This window comes from Mya arenaria, chromosome 15, assembly GCF_026914265.1.
Source record: "Mya arenaria isolate MELC-2E11 chromosome 15, ASM2691426v1".
NCBI lineage: Eukaryota > Metazoa > Mollusca > Bivalvia > Myida > Myidae > Mya > Mya arenaria.
In genome coordinates, this window is record NC_069136.1 from 31,685,311 (window position 1) to 31,705,289 (window position 19,979).

A 19,979-nucleotide genomic window follows, 5' to 3' on the forward strand; every position below is an offset into this window, starting at 1 on the left:
AATATCCAAATGTTAAAAAGTTCACTATACGCGCATTGTGCCTAATGCTTTCGTTATGGAGCAGATATGACATCTTGTCCTTCTTGATACTGTTCGATTATTTTAGGTTATTTAAGATCTATCGAGCAAATGTTTTTTTTGGTAGGAATAAAACATGTACGAACAATACGTATTATATGATTGTCACGAGTCGCCATATTATACACATTTTTTTCAACGACTTCAGGAAATGTGAAAGTAAAGGGAGCCTTTGGCAAGCTAACTTACTAGTCTCCTGGACTAGTTCGGAATAAAATTGGGTATTATATGATGACGAGTGTCAGATTCTATTTAACATATATGCCTTTTTCCTGTAAACAAAATAACGAAAATGACCCATATGTGCCACATACGCCGAATACCACAAGCAATGTTGTGTCCCGCACAACATGCATTCCAGAAATGTAGTACTCCGAATAATTTAAAACAAATAAAAGTATAAATCCGATAGTTTAATTCCGTTTGTAAATTAAATGAATACTGAGATGATATCCAGTAAGTATTACAACTTTAACCTTATTCTTTTAGCGATTTTACTTCTTTTGAATGGCCGCGTCACACGGGGTTATATGACGTTATAATTATTTAATATATTCATTACGTCATTTCCTGTATAATAACAGAACAGGAGAAAGTTTTAAAGTATGTTTTTCATGAAATCAGGAGAACATACCGCGTTTTCATTTTATGACTGAAATTAAATTGAACTACTTTATTAAAAAAAATGATAAAAACAAAATTAGAATACACGTATACGCGGTGTGATATTGTCATATTTACATATCTGCAATACAGAAAAGATGAGGGTGATATTAAACCGAAAATTGTGTAAAGCATGTGATAAAATGCTATACTATGACGCGCCATTTGCATAATTATATTTACTTCTCATAACCAAGGGAATTATTGAGCAAACGGCGCGTGAAACCTATAAAATACTATATATTATATCATGTTTTTCCAGTTACCTAAGTGACAACTTATGATAGTATTTGGGTTTAATCGATTACGTCATAACAATCAAGCAAATTTAATACTTTAGGTTTTCTTTGGTTATTTTTACTTTGAATGGTTTGTTTTTATTTAAGCTTACTAGAATAAGTGTCTTTGCTAAGTATGCATCTATCTTATTAGCTAATGAATATGTCCTTTATTTTTAATATATTGTTACTGTATATGCCTTTTCATGATGCAGTGTTTTTCATTCTTTGCAAAGGTTTTGAAACTCCGGTGACTGGAATGGTTCACACAATATGTGTGTTGATATAAGATACTTAAATACTTGTTGTCTTTTTCTGAACGGTAGGTACAGTGAATTTTAAAGACTTTTGATAGATAGATTGGCAATTTTATGTACAAATGTAGATCGCGTCCAATGTCATTAGTGTTTTTTGGAACGTGCGTTATGGTTTGTATAGCTCCTCCCTCTGTGTTATCTCAGGTAGCAGAAAGTCATTTCCTTACGTTTTAGGCCTTCAGTGGAGCATAATGTTGGAATCATATACTGTAGTAGTATATGATTGCCGTATCGCTTCTGTGTTTAAAATAAGTTTACGCATGTGTATTGTTTACCACCATGTGTACTAGTGCCATCCATTTAAGAACGTGTATTGTTTACCACCATGTGTACTACTGCCATCTGTTTAAGAACGTGTATTGTTTACCATTATGTGTACTACTGCCATCTGTTTAAGAACGTGTATTGTTTACCATCATGTGTACTATTGCCATCAGTTTAAAACGTGTATTGTTAACCATCATGTGTACTACTGCCATCTGTTTAAGAACGTGTATTGTTTCCCACCATGTGTACTACTGTCATCTGTTTAAGAACGTGCATTGTTAACCAGCATGTGTACTTCTGCCATCTGTTTAACAACGTGTATTGTTTTCCACCATGTGTACTACTGCCATCTGTTTAAGAACGTGCATTGTTAACCATCATGTGTACTACTGCCATCTGTTTAACAACGTGTATTGTTTTCCACCATGTGTACTACTGCCATCTGTTTAAGAACGTGTATTGTTTTCCATCATGTGTACTACTGCCATCTGTTTAAGAACGTGTATTGTTTACCAACATGTGTACTACTGCCATCTGTTTAAGAACGTGTATTGTTTACCACCATGTGTACTACTGCCATCTGTTTAAGAACTGGTATTGTTTTCCACCATGTGTAATTATAAGTAAGATGTAAAAAAAAGGTTCATTAGTACATTCTCATAAACCAGGAGCATTGCTGTTTGCAGAGACAGAGTAATTGGTCGGAAAAACGGCTGTGATTGCTTGTGGTATGCGACTGTAATGATAGCGTAGAGATCTCAAAACATGAGAATATAAATGCATTAGTAGCGAAACATAACGGCTTGGCAAGGCAAGTTGCTATAAAAATATATGACGCAAGGAGTAAACATACAGTCAAACGACTTAGTTACACCGATTAATAAATATGAGGCAGTCGGGCGAGACGAAACCTTTAACATTGAAAATCTATGAATCGTTTTTAACAAGCACCGACAATTTAACTCCATCCACTTGATTAATCCTATGAGACAGTCAATCATGTTATGCCACTACATTGTTAGTGGTCAACATATGTGTTTTGTCCAATTAGACAGCAGTATTCTACAAATTTGCCATTTCATTTATTTCAGTAAATCAGCACTCAGCCGTTATTGATTATGATCAGGTGAATCGGTAGATATTAACAGTGGCTGACCCATTTAGTGTGTAGTTTAGACAATAATATGTAATCTACTAAAACGTTAAAGGTTTTTAGTATGTACCTGCACTAAATAAATGGTTAACAACCTAACAATAGATTAAGACCCTTTAATCATTGCTTGGAAGCGGGATATTAACATCTTAGTAATTTAAAAAAAAACTTTTTAAGATGTTTCTTAAAAAAGCATGCAAATTTGTTCACAACTTATAACCAATCATTTGTAAATAATCATACAACTATATAATATGTATAAGTAATGTACTTTTTGAACATGTATTATTTATATTATTAACTACATTGTATGCCATGTCACTTATATCATATGTTAAATCACTGAAAAGTGGAATAAAAGAGAATATATATATATATATTTATTTATTTAACATCTTAGTAATTTGTATGTACATTTACTTACAAGAATAAATGTTTCTATGCGACCCATTCGCTAAACCATTTATTTTGTGTAGGTTCATACTACATGTTTTAACAATATTTAAGTTGTTTAGTGGTCTACATATATTCTAATTACTACCAACTTACTGTATCAGTCTCTATTTATATCTACCTCTTCACCTGATTAAAATCAGAATCGGCTGACTGCTGATTTACTGAAATAAATGTATCGGAAGACTTGAGAAACGCTGCCATCTCATTGGACAAAATATAATGTTGACCACTAAGTGTCAAAAGTAAGAAATATCGTCCGTCTAGCTGTTTCATAAATCTTAGCCAGTTTACAACGATTTTTAAAGAAGTTTTTAGAACATGATATGAATTACTCTCGTTGGCACGACATCACTTGGGAGTAAGGTATCATGCTGTTGGGAAACCCGGAGTCAACGGAAAGGCCGCTTGTCCGACTTGGTGACCACAAACCAAACTCACATACACCTTGGCTGATTATCGAGCCTTAGTTTGAAGCGAGTGTGCTAACCACTGCACTAACACTTCACAACCGTATTTAAGGTATCCAATACGCAAAGCCTGTTCACTTAGTAGTATTATATATTTTGAAAGGGATTGATTGCTAGAATTTTTTTTTAGCTTATTATTGTTTTTGTAGTTACTAGGCTCACGGTCAAGATCGCTGCTGCTGTAAAAGATTTCCGCTCAATAACTTATCAATACGTGCGATTAAACTTGGAAACGCTTTTGCTGACAATGTCAAGGTCAGTGTTACAAAATTCCGTTCAATCAATACTTTGAGTTAGGAATAGTGCATGCATATATATATATATATATATATATATATATATATATATATATATATATATATATATATATATATCAGGCTAATACGAAGAAGTAGCCAGGCGTTCCATTTGGGCCCTATAAGGCTAGCTGGTACTTTTATTAAAAGCAAAGATCATTAACAATCAGCCCTAGACTGTCTTAACATACTACATTGAACACTTATTTAATAATAGCTAAAACGAAACTTTTAACCAAACGAATTTCTCGTCATTTGTTCATGCCAAACTTGCTAGTCGACATAGTTCTTGTTTTGGTAATTATGTGGCTTGAAATATATTACTACTGTCACCGACAGCCGGTAACGAGGAAACTCACATAACTTCTCAAAGCACACTATTCCGTCAGATTAACTAACAGGTTCAAGAATATTCCTTTTAGGAAATTGAAAAATAGAAATATGTGTCTTGTGAATATTAGCAGTAACTTACTAAAAGCGCACATGTAAATTTTTACCTCACCTATACACTCAAATGTCCTCTCATATAGTATATATATTATGATTTGGTGTTCGCACATTTGTGTGGGCCAATGACAGTCGAGAATTAACCCTACTCACTGCAGCTCCATACCATGTAGAGCAGATTTGTGAATACAAACACTTATTTTTGTAGAGAGTATTTTGTCGATATACATGATTTGGTCAAGTTGTCTGTTTTTGATAGATCGCTCTTGCCTCTGCGCATGGTCGAAGTAACCATGATTGAAAGTTAAGGGTACTGCCCGTTTACTGGAGGCAGTTGAAGCTGACGTCACGAGTCCGAATTTAAAAATTGATGTGTATTCAGCTATCAAATCGTATTGACATTTATTCAATGCACAATTGAAATATAAATGTGATAATATTCAAATACAAATCTCATTTACGTTTCTTCCTTAAAAATGCCTTTTACAAAATGTGTACAATCAAACAAATCAGTATCAAAATTTGCAATATTTTATGGTTCATTATTAATAAAAGAAAACTTAACAAGGTCATCCCATTCAAGTTCTGTACTATGCAAATACATAAAGGTAATGCTTATATCCAAATATCAACAATTGTTGAACTTTAAACGAAAAGTATAAGAAACGTTCATGTTTCGGTGCTTTTCCATTTTTGTACAAACCTCAATCAATTTGCTTTTATAACACATTCATTAAGTTGCGACAATTTACCATTACCCGACACTCATTTAATGAAACTAACGCCTGGACTTTCGCGCCAAAATTCCACGTGACTACACAAAGGGAGGAGCTAGTGGGTGAACTTTGCAAACACCAAATAAGTTCAAATTTGGCGATCTACAGAAAACGGTGCTCGCTCCATTTTCTGTAAATCGCAAAAATGAACTCTAACATAATATGCATGTAATAATATACAATTTCGTTATGTAGAAGCTAAATTGTCTTTAAATAACCTGTAGAATGTATTTTTACAATCTTTATGAATATTTTGAACACTACATCCTCGCTAGCTCTTAAATTGAGCTTTCTATTAAAGGGTGTATTTTACGTTTCCTACAGATGTTATGTTGTTTTTGAAAATTGTAAATATTATGAACTATGTATTTTGTGTTTTGACTTCTTGATAAACAGAAATGAATGCATTACTATAAATGCATGTTTAGGATAATTGAATAAGTTGTCAGATATTTCTATTTGTGAATGAAAGAAATAATGTTTGTCACAAGTCCTATATGTCTGAGGACGTCTCATTTATGAGAGTGTCAGTCACATGTATTAGAGTTTCAGAGACATGTTCAAGTGTCAGTCACATGTATATGCGTGTCAGTCACATGTATATAAGTGTCAGTCACATGTATGGGAGGGTCAGTCACATGTATATGAGTGTCAGTCACATGTATATAAGTGTCAGTCACATGTATGGGAGGGTCAGTCACATGTATATGAGTGTCAGTCACATGTATGGGAGTGTCAGTCACATGTATTAGAGTTTGAGAGACATGTTCAAGTGTTAGTCACATGTATATAAGTGTCAGTCACATGTATGGGAGGGTCAGTCACATGTATTAGAGTTTGAGAGACATGTTCAAGTGTCAGTCACATGTATATAAGTGTCAGTCACATGTATGGGAGGGTCAGTCACATGTATTAGAGTTTCGGAGACATGTTCAAGTGTCAGTCACATGTATATAAGTGTCAGTCACATGTATGGGAGTGTCAGTCACATGTATATGCGTGTCAGTCACATGTATGGGAGTGTCAGTCACATGTATTAGAGTTTCAGAGACATGTTCAAGTGTCATTCACATGTATATAAGTGTCAGTCACATGTATGGGAGGGTCAGTCACATGTATATGAGTGTCAGTCACATGCATATAAGTGTCAGTCACATGTATGGGAGTGTCAGTCACATGTATTAGAGTTTAAGAGACATGTTCAAGTGTTAGTCACATGTATATAAGTGTCAGTCACATGTATGGGAGGGTCAGTCACATGTATATGAGTGTCAGTCACATGTATGGGAGGGTCAGTCACATGTATATGAGTGTCAGTCACATGTATGGGAGTGTGAGTCACATGTATAGGAGTGTCAGTCACATGTATGGGAGGGTCAGTCACATGTATGGGAGTGTCAGTCACATGTATGGGAGTGTCAGTAACATGTATGGGAGTGTCAGTAACATGTATATGAGTGTCAGTCACATGTATGGGAGTGTCAGTCACATGTATATGAGTGTCAGTCACATGTATGGGAATGTCAGTCACATGTATGGGAGTGTGAGTCACATGTATGGGAGTGTCAGTAACTTGTATGGGAGTGTCAGTCACATGTATGGGAGTGTGAGTCACATGTATGGGAGTGTCAGTCACATGTATGGCAGTGTCAGTCACATGTATGGGAGTGTCAGTCACATGTATGGGAGTGTCAGTCACATGTATGGGAGTGTCAGCCACATGTATGGGAGTGTCAGTCGCATGTATATGAGTGTCAGTCGCATGTATGGGAGTGTCAGTCGCATGTATATGAGTGTCAGCCACATGTATGGGAGTGTCAGCCACATGTATGGGAGTGTCAGCCACATGTATGGGAGTGTCAGTCACATGTATATGAGTGTCAGTCACATGTATGGGAGTGTCAGTAACATGTATATGAGTGTCAGTCACATGTATGGGAGTGTCAGTCACATGTATGGGAGTGTGAGTCACATGTATGGGAGTGTCAGTCACATGTATGTGAGTGTGAGTCACATGTATGGGAGTGTCAGTCACATGTATGGGAGTGTGAGTCACATGTATGGGAGTGTGAGTCACATGTATGGGAGTGTGAGTCACATGTATGGGAGTGTCAGTCACATGTATGGGAGTGTCAGTCACATGTATGGGAGTGTCAGTCACATGTATGGGAGTGTCAGTCACATGTATGGGAGTGTCAGTAACATGTATATGAGTGTCAGTCACATGTATGGGAGTGTCAGTCACATGTATGGGAGTGTCAGTCACATGTATGGGAGTGTCAGTCACATGTATGGGAGTGTCAGCCACATGTATGGGAGTGTCAGTCACATGCATATGAGTGTCTGTCACATGTATGGGAGTGTCAGTCACATGTATGGGAGTGTCAGTCACATGTATGGGAGTGTCAGTCGCATGTATATGAGTGTCAGCCACATGTATGGGAGTGTCAGTCACATGTATATGAGTGTCAGTCGCATGTATGGGAGTGTCAGTCGCATGTATATGAGTGTCAGCCACATGTATGGGAGTGTCAGCCACATGTATGGGAGTGTCAGCCACATGTATGGGAGTGTCAGTCACATGTTTATAAGTGTCAGTCACATGTATGGGAGTGTCAGTCACATGTATGGGAGTGTCAGTCACATGTATGGGAGTGTCAGTCGCATGTATATGAGTGTCAGCCACATGTATGGGAGTGTCAGTCACATGTATGGGAGTGTCAGCCACATGTATGGGAGTGTCAGTCACATGTATGGGAGAGTCAGACACATGTATGGGAGTGTCAGTCGCATGTATGGGAGTGTCAGTCACATGTATGGGAGTGTCAGTCGCATGTATGGGAGTGTCAGTCACATGTATGGGAGTGTCAGTCACATGTATGGGAGTGTGAGTCACATGTATGAGAGTGTGAGTCACATGTATGGGAAAGTCAGTCACATGTATGGGAGTGTGAGTCACATGTATGGGAAAGTCAGTCCCATGTATGGGAGTGTCAGTCACATGTATTGGAGTGTCAGTCGCATGTATGGGAGTATCAGTCACATGTATGCAGAAAATGCATCATTACAGGAAAACGGAAATGATATTGGTAAAGAAATGTCCTACGTTCAGTATGATTCGAAATTGGAAGCTAAAATTGTGAATTTTTATTTTACATCATATTTAGCAGGCTTAATAAGATAAACTAGTTGTGTAAAACTCCGGAGATTACTGTGTACAATCCTTCCATGCAAAAGGTTACCAGGTTCGCTGAGCCTGAATCGGAGGCTTTTCGTGATGATCTAGCTGTGCAAGACTTCGGTGGCAACCTTGGAGAAGCACGGCTTCCTCGTTATCGCAGGTGAATCATGGCCACCTCGTTATTATAGGTGAATCATGGCTACCTCGTTATCGCAGGTGAATCATGGCCACCTCGTTATCGCAGGTGAATCATGGCCACCTCGTTATCGCAGGTGAATCATGGCCACCTCTTTATTATAGGTGAATCATGGCCACCTCGTTATCGCAGGTGAATCATGACCACCTCGTTATTATATGTGAATCATGGCCACCTCGTTATCGCAGGTGAATTATGGCCACCTCGTTATCGCAGGTGAATTATGGCCACCTCGTTATCCCAGGTGAATCATGGCCACCTCGTTATCGCAGGTGAATCATGGCTACCTCGTTATCGCAGGTGAATCATGGCCAACTCGTTATCGCACGTGAATTATGGCCACCTCGTTATCGCAGGTGAATCATGGCCACCTCGTTATCGCAGGTGAATTATGACCACCTCGTTATCGCAGGTGAATCATTGCCACCTCGTTATCGCAGGTGAATTATGGCCACCTCGTTATCGCAGGTGAATTATGGCCACCTCGTTATCGCAGGTGAATTATGGCTACCTCGTTATCGCAGGTGAATCATGGCTACCTCGTTATCGCAGGTGAATCATGGCTACCTCGTTATCGCAGGTGAATCATGGCTACCTCGTTATCGCAGGTGAATCATGGCTACCTCGTTATCGCAGGTGAATCATGGATACCTCGTTATCGCAGGTGAATCTTGGCTACCTCGTTATCGCAGGTGAATTATGGCCACCTCGTTATTATAGGTGAATCTTGGCTACCTCGTTATCGCAGGTGAATCATGGCCACCTCGTTATTATAGGTGAATCATGGCTACCTCGTTATCGCAGGTGAATCATGGCTACCTCGTTATCGCAGGTGAATCATGGCTACCTCGTTATCGCAGGTGAATCATGGCCACCTCGTTATCGCAGGTGAATCATTGCCACCTCGTTATCGCAGGTGAATTATGGCCACCTCGTTATCGCAGGTGAATTATGGCCACCTCGTTATCGCAGGTGAATTATGGCCACCTCGTTATCGCAGGTGAATCATGGCTACCTCGTTATCGCAGGTGAATCATGGCCACCTCGTTATTATAGGTGAATCATGGCCACCTCGTTATCGCAGGTGAATCATGGCTTCCTCGTGATCGTAGGTGTCATGGCTTCCTCGTGATATTAGGTGTCATGGCTTCCTCGTGATCGTAGGTGTCATGGCTTCCTCGTGATCCTAAGTGAATCACGGCTTCTGCATTATCGTAGGTAAATCACGGCTTCCTCGGCTTTCTCGTTATCGTAGGTGAATCACGTCTGGAGAAGCACGTCTACCGCGCTATCTTAGGTGATTCACGGCTTCCACAATATCGTAGGTAAATCACGTCTTCTGCAGTATCTTAGGTGAATCACGGCTACCTCGTTATAGAAGGTGAATCACGGCTTCCTCGCTATCGTAGGTGAATCACGGCTTCCTCGCTATTGTAGGTGAATCACGGCTTCATCGTTATCAAAGGTGAATCAAGGCTTCCGCGTTATCGTTGGTGAATCGCGACCTTCCCCTTATTATAGGTGAATCACGGCTTCCTCGCTAAAGAAGGACCCTTCTTCCGCGTGTTATAGTACACATACATAAGGAAAAACAATCGACCACTTTCCATCGTTATTAAAATGTGCTATATATATATATATTTATATAATTGACGAGATATTTAATACGGCCATGCTTTTCAGAAATTTGATTGTGCCCTAGTGTAACTACGTGTTCTGCCCCAGTTTGTGCCCACTTCAACCTTCTTAGCAACCTTTGTAACCATGACTTTCTTACCAATAACCTTCATTCATAGCAAACAATGACTTCATCATCATCAGAAGCATCAGAAGCAACATATCATCATCATAACCACCACCATCATCAGCAGCAGCAGCAATAGCATCATCATCATCATCATAACAAACGTGATGGTGAATTGGCAGACAGTGTATCAAATGCAATGTCAGTTTTATTTGACCTTGTTGATCAAACACATTTTTTACAAATTTGTGAATTTTGTCGTCTTAGAAAGCTACTTATAATAAGGGCTTATGTTTATATCATAATGCATAATGCATATGAGTATTATGTCTCCTATTTCAACACACATTTATATAGGTACTAGGGTAATTCAAATTCCGCCCATTATTTGACCCATAAGAAAATAGTTGTACTTTGACAAAGCATTTTGCTTTGTATCTTTATAACTATATAATGTGCTGCTATTGTTTACAATTGGTATGATATTTTTCAGTCTTTTTGTCTTGTATTTCGATTAGCTAAAATAAGGACGAGAACGTGTTGATGTTTATCCTGAGTGTGTTTTTCATTACAAACGATTTTAACATATGCCTCGGTTTCGTTTCGGTAAGCAAACACGGCGATATGTGTGTTAATGTGGTGATATGATATGAGAGTGCTAAACATTTTGCAACGTAGTTTGAAATTCAAGTATATCTTACTGTATCCTACATTATTGTTTCAGGTGAACTATAAAATTGTGTAGGGATTATTATCGGAAGATCAGCGTGTGTCTTTATTGTAGAACATGAACAAGCAAGAGAGGTTGTGTTAGTTGTTCATTTTTATTATCCCTGCAGGTGAATGTCACGACGAATGAAACAGAAGTGGTATTACTGTCTGCAAACTATTAATACCATGCTATATATTACTGTTAAGAGTCGTAGATATAGATCACTTTGTAGAATACATACACCAACCTATTACCTAAAGAAGAATGTGTAATCAAACTTAATGCTGACATTCCTATTGCAAAGGGCAAGGTGACTCAATTTCATATGAAATTAGGATATGGATTAAACGTTATACAGCGAGTAAAACGCGCGCACGCACGCACGCACGCACACACGCACACACTAGTTTGGCAATGAGCAGAGATAAAGATATTAAAACTTACGATGAGTTTAGAACTTAAAAATCTTCATTTCTTGAACCAGCTTTCAAGACCTTGATTATTTCCTGATACTGGGTTCAAGAAATTAAATATTTTTAAATGTATGGTTCAAGAACATGTATTATTCTAAAAAATGAAATGTACAAGAGAGAGGCTGGGAACACAAAAACACATTACATAAGGTTTTTTCAAGGAATTAATTATTGATTAGCTTACACGACTGGTCTCTGGGTAGGCATATTTATATTGTGTAACATAAACTTACTAACCAGGTCAACATATCATTCGAACACACCAAAATACTCAAATAATCAAGCCTCTCCCCCCTTTTTCGTTTCACGGAATAAACGGGATTTGATATCACGTGGAAGATGATATTATATGACAAAAAGTATTTCATACATGGGGTGAAATCACTTGAGACACTGCGATTTTGTCATTTAAACGGAGCAAAATCAATTCTTGTCATCAGGCGTTTACACGGCTTAATATAATCGATAAAATAATACACACATGATAAAAGATATAAGCACCATAGTTAAGGTCGGGTATATGATAACAAAAATCATTAGCTCAAAGAGCTATTTTCGACATGAATACCATCAATGTGATAAATATATTTTTTGCCTGAGCTAATTGATTGTTTAAATCTGCAATTTCACTGTTCTACATGAGTTATTAGTTTATAAACATTTTTGATTGTTTTTTAATGTCGTTTTGAGAGAGAGCCGTAAATTCGAGGCCCACTCTGCTTGCAAGATTGCAACATTTTACAATGTTCGTTTCAAATATTGTGTTAAATTTTGCGTTATGAAATATTAAGTTAAATGATATACGTAAATTGACATTTGTATGGCAAACTATACTAAGTGAATATTTGTTGAGTTCAGTGTAAGATCGTATTTTTTCTACGAGTGTTTTTATATGATCACGAATCAATTTGGAATATAAGGTTTCAAGAACGTATGTCTAAAACAATTAAGGTAACTTATGAAGTTCTACAACTCATTGTTCTTGAAATCTTTTAGAGATTGATGTACTAGAAACTTACACTAATCTGGAACCCGGTTCTTGACCTGCTCAGGACGTGTTCTTGAAATTATCGCAATGGATATTTCTTTGTTCATGAATGTTGTGTAATGAGAATAGTTTAAAGTTTATGCATTGTAAGAACATATTCCGCTGTGTTAAATGTGTTGAAAGCAGTCACTACTCTGGCGCCATTGCCATATAGATTGCATTGAATTATTATAAAACGTAGCTTGTGCTTTTGAACACACGCAAAATTTAACCTGGCATAAAATAAAAGTTTTTTCACATAATTTCGATATTATTCTTCATCGACTCTCCAATTGAGTTGCACTACTGCCATTTTTGAGAAAAACAAAAGTGTAGCAATTTGAGACGCATAAACGATTACTGTAGATAGAATTTTGATAAGAAGTTAGTATCGATTATTTTTTCAGTGCAAAGCAGAAGCGGTAAGGATGCTGTATAGATATTATAACTGTCCAGAACTGTCAAACGTAAAATATGAATTTTGAAGTACATGTATATCTTATCACTGATAAAACTGCTGAAGCCATTGAAATTCTCTTGAGATACAGCCGTGCTCTGTAAGACCTTACTTTTCCCAGAGCATGTTCTTCCCACCTGGGAAAAATAGGAACCTATTCTTCACAGCTTAAATTTCGGGCAAGCAGTATATACCGCAGTACTAGAAGAACTTTGGTTTAAAGATAGTTCTGTTCCGAGCTTGCCTGTTAAGGTCGATCATTTACGATAGTGTAACATTTCACCCTCGGGGACACAATCGGACCACGATAAATATAAAGAAAATTTTAGTTTTAAGAATAGGTGGTGGTGGTGGTGTTGTTATTGTTGTAGTAGGAGGCGTAGTTTTAAGAATATGTATTGTTGCTAATATTATTATTATTATTATTATTATTATTATTATTATTATTATTATTATTATTTACTTTTATAATGCTTTTAATATTATTATTATTATTATTATTGTTATTATTTTTTATTATTATTATTACAATTTTATATCAAATATATCAAACAGCAATGTCATCGACAAAATTTGTGAAGAATATGATTTTCTTGCTTACCACCATTTTGGTCAGTCATAAATGTCACAGTTTGAAACTGTGAAGAATAGGATCCTATTTTTCCCAGCCCTGTGAAGAATATGATCTGGGAATGATAAGGTCCTACAGTGCTCCCTTTTGAAATATTTATAATGCTACATATCTTAACTGTAAACCGAAAAAAATGTATAGCAAAGCCAACATTCTTTTTTTTGTGGCAGATTGAAGAAGATAAAAGAAAACTGTGAAGTATTCTTAGTTATCTACTAGTTAGTCTACTATCTTAGTTAGTCTATCTATCTATCTACATGGATGTATGCTATATGCTCATTTAATTATGAAGATGAAAATTTATCGTTAATGTAAAAAAACAAAAAATGTGCCATGTTTCCTAATTCTTACTTTACAAGAGTACTTAAAGCAACCTGAACATGACGGAAATGAACTATCATGAATGATTCAAATGTTTGGAAGGCATCCAGATGATTAAACTTACGACTCAGTTGTCGGTACAACTCTTGATTATATCTGGTTTTTACATGAAAACGATATTGACTACTCATAACAGATATAACAGATACTGTCTTGGCAAATTGGATATTAAATAAGACCATTAATTGCACAAAACAGCATGGTTTTCAATCCACGAATCTTCAGTTTAGACAAACACGATCTTAACTATATGCGCGTAATGTTATGTTTAATCATTTAAACCACTTTTGTAGAAATGTTTGGGTCTTGATGTGCTGCATACAGTTCGTCACCGCAAACAGTTCGTCACTGCATACAGTTCGTCACCGCATACAGCTCGTCACTGCATACAGTTCGTCACTGCATACAGTTCATTAAGCATACAGTTCATACCGTTCGTCACCGCATTCAGTTCATCACATAAACAGTTCGTCATCACGTGCATCTCGTCACGCATTCCGTTCGTCACCGCCTACAAATCTTAAATTGGTCACTACATACAGCTTTGCCACCGCATGTAGTATGTCATCTTATACAATGTATAATAATGTCATCACATACAATTCGACACGCAAACAGTTCTTACAGTTCGTCACCACATAATCTTCGCCACTACAAACAGTTCGTCACGTACACAGTTCATACAGTTCGCAGCTGCCTACAGTTCTTACAGTTCGTCACGCACACAGTTCAAACAGTTCGCCGCCGCCTAATGTTCTTACAGTTCGTCACGCAAACAATTCGCCGCCGCCTACAGTTCTTACAGGTCCTCACGCACACGGTTCATACAGTACGCCACCTACAGTTCGTCACGCAAACAGTTCTTACAGGTCCTCACGCACACGGTTCATACAGTACGCCACCTACAGTTCTAACAGTTCGTCACGCAAACAGCTCGCCGCCGCCTACAGTTCATAGAGTTTGTCACCCCATAATATTCGCCACTGCAAACAGTTCGTCACGCACACAGTTCAAACAGTGCGCCACGCACACCGTTCATACAATTCGTCACGCACACAGTTCATACAATTCGTCACACACACAGTTCATACAGTTTGTCACGCACACAGTTCATACAATTCGTTACGCACACAGCTCAAACAGTTCGCCGACGCCTACAGTTCACACAGTTCGTCACGCATGCAGCTTGCCACAAACTAATACTAAGAGTAAGACGACATATATGCGGCAAAAAGCCGTGGTCACAGTTCAAGGGTCACCATGATGATTTTGTAATAAACGAGTTCTGCTTTTATTATGTAGTAAATAGCAATAACTCGGGGTCATTTGCTTGCCTTCATTTAGAAGAAATAACAAAAAAATAAACATTTTACTAAGTTGTTTCCCTTGGTTAACAAAAATATCTAAATGTGGTTATAACAAATAATCACTCATTGAAATAGTGTTTTTTTTGTGAATTGGTTGAGGTTAATGAAAAGTTGGACGTTGTACAAGAAACATAAACTAATTTCCTAATAATTCCGACTTCACCGGCAAGGACGTGGGCACAAACACCACGTAAAATCACCATCTGTACCTTATGTCCGCTGCCTCATTTTCTGAATGGTTCTACATCGTTCATACATGATGGATATATACGCGGCGGTAATGATGATTATGATGCCATGGATATATAGTTCGCCGACGGCCTGTGTGTGGCCACAAACTGTATGCACCACAAGCCTTCTACAATCATCATATGTGATGAAAATAGTGATCTTCTTTTAATTATTTCAGGTGCATTAAACTGTCTTTAGCTTATCCATATAGTATCTTATGCTTTTTGTATACCTTTAAAGTTTTGATGTTTGTAACAAAGTCAGTTGCAATAATTTCTATATGTTAGTACTCAATCAGAAAAGTTTTCAATACACTATCTCTTTCAAAACAACTTCCTAAAAACTGAAGTCTAAAACTTATTTTACATGTATCTGTAACGATTATCGCATCAGGGAACGTTATAAATATTTGTTAAAGCGCAGATTTTCTCAAATCGAACGTTAATTCCGGATTGGGATACTTAAACCACTGACTGACAACAATACAATACCTGGTATACGTTTCGAATGCACCCTGAGCCGTTCAAAAGAAATGGCAGACGACTTCTAAAAATAATTGTGCTACAGAAAAGGTTTCTGACGGCTGGTTTTCTAATAAATAGAAGTGTCTATTTCATTTAGTCTAAGTTTTGCTCAGTTGAATCCTACTTACTATACTGGTGAATTGTCTATAGCAAAAGTACATTCATCTATGCGCCCGCGCAATAAGGAACTTATAGGGTGGTTGTGTAAAGAAGTGCTTTACATGTTCTGTCTAAACAGCATAAACTACAATCAATTTAAAAGTATATAAGTATCTATCAGGTGTATCCGGTACGGATAGAAAAATCCGACCCAATGGCACGCGCGTAAGCCGGTAACAAGGCTTGCCGAGTTACCGGCCACGCAGCGTGCCCGCGGGTTAGAATTTTCTATATAACAAGATACTATTCATTCTTTGATTTTAGGCGTTTATACTTCTAATGAGATGTTTTCATTTTTTTGCAGAAAAGCTTTGTTCCGGTGTATTCTTGGCATAGTTTTAGACATAAGGCTTTCAATTTATATAAGCACACATGCCCAAATACGACAGTGAGTCATTCATACGTTTGGTGAAGCAAAGTAGTTCGGATTAAACCTGTAAAACACCCAAAGAGTACGAAGCATTCATAATAGCACTAGTACTATTCCTACACAGGTACTTGCATAAAACATTAAATTTATCAATATTTTTCTAAAAATGCACAATCATATTCTCATTCATAGAACGGACAAGTTCCGATAATCTAAAAAATAGTTTCAACTTCATTAACTGACCGATATTCTAAACATAGTTTCTACATACATTAACTAATCGTATGTTTGTCCTCACAGCGGGAAAACGACCATCTGATAAGCTCAGCATTTTGAAAGGTATTGAATTGACACATTTAAAGGGAATTTTTGCTGAAGTTGCTTTGAAACAAATGATTTTCCTTAAACAAAACGTGTCTGCTTATAAAAGGAAATGGTATATATGATATACTATACTTTCCTATCGTATTATATCTAATCAAAGCAACGAAAACCCTTAAGAAACGATTGAAAGGGGCATGCATTGTAACATGAAATACATTGGGATGGGGGTTACATATACAAAATGACACCAGACGCCATAGAATAGATAAAGGTATGTTTGATTCCTCGCCCAAAATGGGCACAAGCTCTCTTGACCCTCGGCACAGTTTTTGCTTTTATCTATGTGCCCTTCACCCATTCCCATTGTTCAAATAAAATTTGCAAGTCTAACATATTTGCCTGCAGATAGTCTTTCAGCGCATCGCGCTTTGATTATTTATTTGTGACGTATTTTTTCTTCGCAAAACGGATTCTTTGCGTTAATCATCTATGTTGAAAGCTGCAATTTAATTGATTATAATTTACCTACGCAGTGACCCCCCTTTATAACTGTATTGTCCGGTGTTTTAAAAGCAAGTAACCGATGCGTTGAGTTTATTGCTTATTTAAACCGGTTGAGCATTGATGTAAACCCATTTCCAACAAACTGGCGGCTTCCGTTAAGCATGTCTTATAATTTCCAAAATGAAATGTTTTTTGTTGTTTTTTGTTTCCATTTGAATGAAAACCTTATGCACCAGTCAATTGTAACCACGGCCCCTCCAGGTCCGGGGATAAGCGGGGACTTTGACTTTCGGTCCAGCCAAGCCCGGGTAAAAAACCCGCCCTGCGGGGACGAACTGATGGTAAAATCCCCGCCAATTGCCCCCGCACCCCAGGGACCCTAAGTATCGCATATTCCCCGCTATATTTGCGTGAATACAAAACCACCACATTCACCCGGCACTGCGGGGCCACCGGGAAGGTACTACTATCTGATTATAGTCATGATAATAACGACTATGATATATTGACATGATGACTTCGCCTTAACCTCACAGGAATACTGCTCATTGTTTGGTCTGAATCGATATTTGAAACTATTTGGTCAAATACGGACAAAAACAACGAATTCGGGCAAACATCTGGTCACAAACTGCGATAAGTATAGAACATGCCTTAGCCTTCACAGTGATATTCGAAACGAAATGAAATCACGAAGCGGGAATGTATATTATCGACTTTTTAACTTTTGATACTGCCGAAAAAAGATGCACTTATTATGCTAGCCGCTGGTAGAAATTAACAAAATTCAAATTAATGCATAAAGCACAACAACCTTTCATTATAACTGTCATTTTAAATATTTCAAATCATCATCAAAATAATAATCTTTATACTGTTACAAGTGATGCTAGAGTAATTTAGGTAAATAACACGTTTCAAACCACTTATTTACAGCAGGATAATTATTTACTATTAACAAAAATGAATATTTTTCTTTAAATTTGATAAAATCAACTTTCATAATTGGTTTATCAGTTGTGTGCGTGTTGAAAACTATGGAGTAAATATGAAGCTTTAAGTTTTATATTGGTTACAATATTATTATTTTTATTTTCTCTTCGCTCGCTTTTGTTTGCAGGAAAATCCGAAAAAAAACACAATAATATTTGGCTCGCTCACTCCAAAAAATATTTTCCAAAATCCGTGTAAGGTAATTTGATGTGGCCTTTAGGCTATTGCAACAATTGTTAATATTTTAGTTTGGGTCATTGTGTGGATGTGAGCTGTCTTCCCTACAAAGTTTAATCTTACAAAATCTTGATTTTGTAAAGCTTTTCAACAAGAACACTTTTGAAAATTAAGGAAATTACATGGCGCGTTGCTGAATTAAACAAGTTTTATAGGTGAATGTAATCCATTCAACTACATCGTTATACCGTATTGTTACACCGTTCCGTGGAAGAGCAATCAATTGAATTCCACGCAGGGTATAATACGCCCCAGGTGTATTTGAATAATATCGAGGAAGCCTAATTTTCTTAGAAAAATATGACCTCATTACTTTGTCTGATTTTAAATTTAAGTTTTCCGACATGCATAACCCACATGCCATAGTTTATGAATTCTATTTTAAAGTTAGGGGCTTAAATTTTAAACTATTTATCAATATAATGATTTTGACTAAAACGATAAAAGGCGGTAGATTTGAATAGGTTTCATATATTAAGACAAAGGATTGTAGTGCGCATACAGGCCGTCGGCAAACTATATGAGAAGCAATGTAACGGATTTAGCTCGTGGCGACCTATATGCGGTGTAACGTGTCGCATATAATTAACGTGAACTTTGGTTGGCGTGTACCTTCATACCGCATATAGTTCGTTTTTTACTGAAATGCATATTTTGTTGATACGAATAAGTTAACTTAATGAATAATTACTACACTTTATATATTAGTACTTTTATTCGCCGTCATTTTTTGCCTTCGTCATCGATAATCTTTTTAGCGGAATAAGATATTGCAATTACACGTGTATATGTTTTTCCAGGGCTATAAAAAGTATAATGTACTTAATCACACCAAAATAATGTAACCAGGTTACAGCTTTGTCTGCATGTAAATTGAAACTACTGGTATGTATGTCATAACTCAATTGTCATCCATACACTAGAAATTGCTATTTACAAAATGCACATGCTCCAAAACCTAAAATCGTCCAAGTTTTTGTTTTATTTCAGTATAAGAGATAAAAAGCAATATAATACGCCCAAAATGCACCATTTCGGACTAAAAATGGTAAAAGTGGACCCTTAATTGCCGCTAAACAGCGTTTTAATTAAACTTTTGACTACTGGACTTGTTCAGGTGGTTTTATTAGCTCACTTGAGTACTTAAGTGCTTAAGGTGAGCTATTGTGATCGATCTATGTCCGGCGTCCGTCGACCATCGTCCGTCGTCCGCTGTCCATCGTCCGGCGTCAACAATTGCTTATAAACATCATCTTCTCCTTAACTGCTT

The 19,979-nt window shown here is 37.1% G+C and overlaps 1 protein-coding gene across 8 annotated transcripts in view; it reads left to right on the top strand.

Annotated features, from left to right (window-relative positions):
• The window catches only part of LOC128219781 (neuroligin-4, X-linked-like), a 403,742-nt gene that overhangs the window by 349,555 nt on the left and 34,208 nt on the right, over positions 1-19,979 (top strand). Inside the window, exon 1 of one of the 8 annotated variants that reach the window (XM_052927781.1) lies at positions 11,025-11,043. The exons of the other annotated variants lie outside the window; for them this stretch is intronic. The gene's annotated coding sequence lies outside the window, so the exon portion shown is untranslated. Of the gene's footprint in view, positions 1-11,024; positions 11,044-19,979 lie in introns of those variants that run through there. 8 annotated transcript variants of the gene reach the window in all.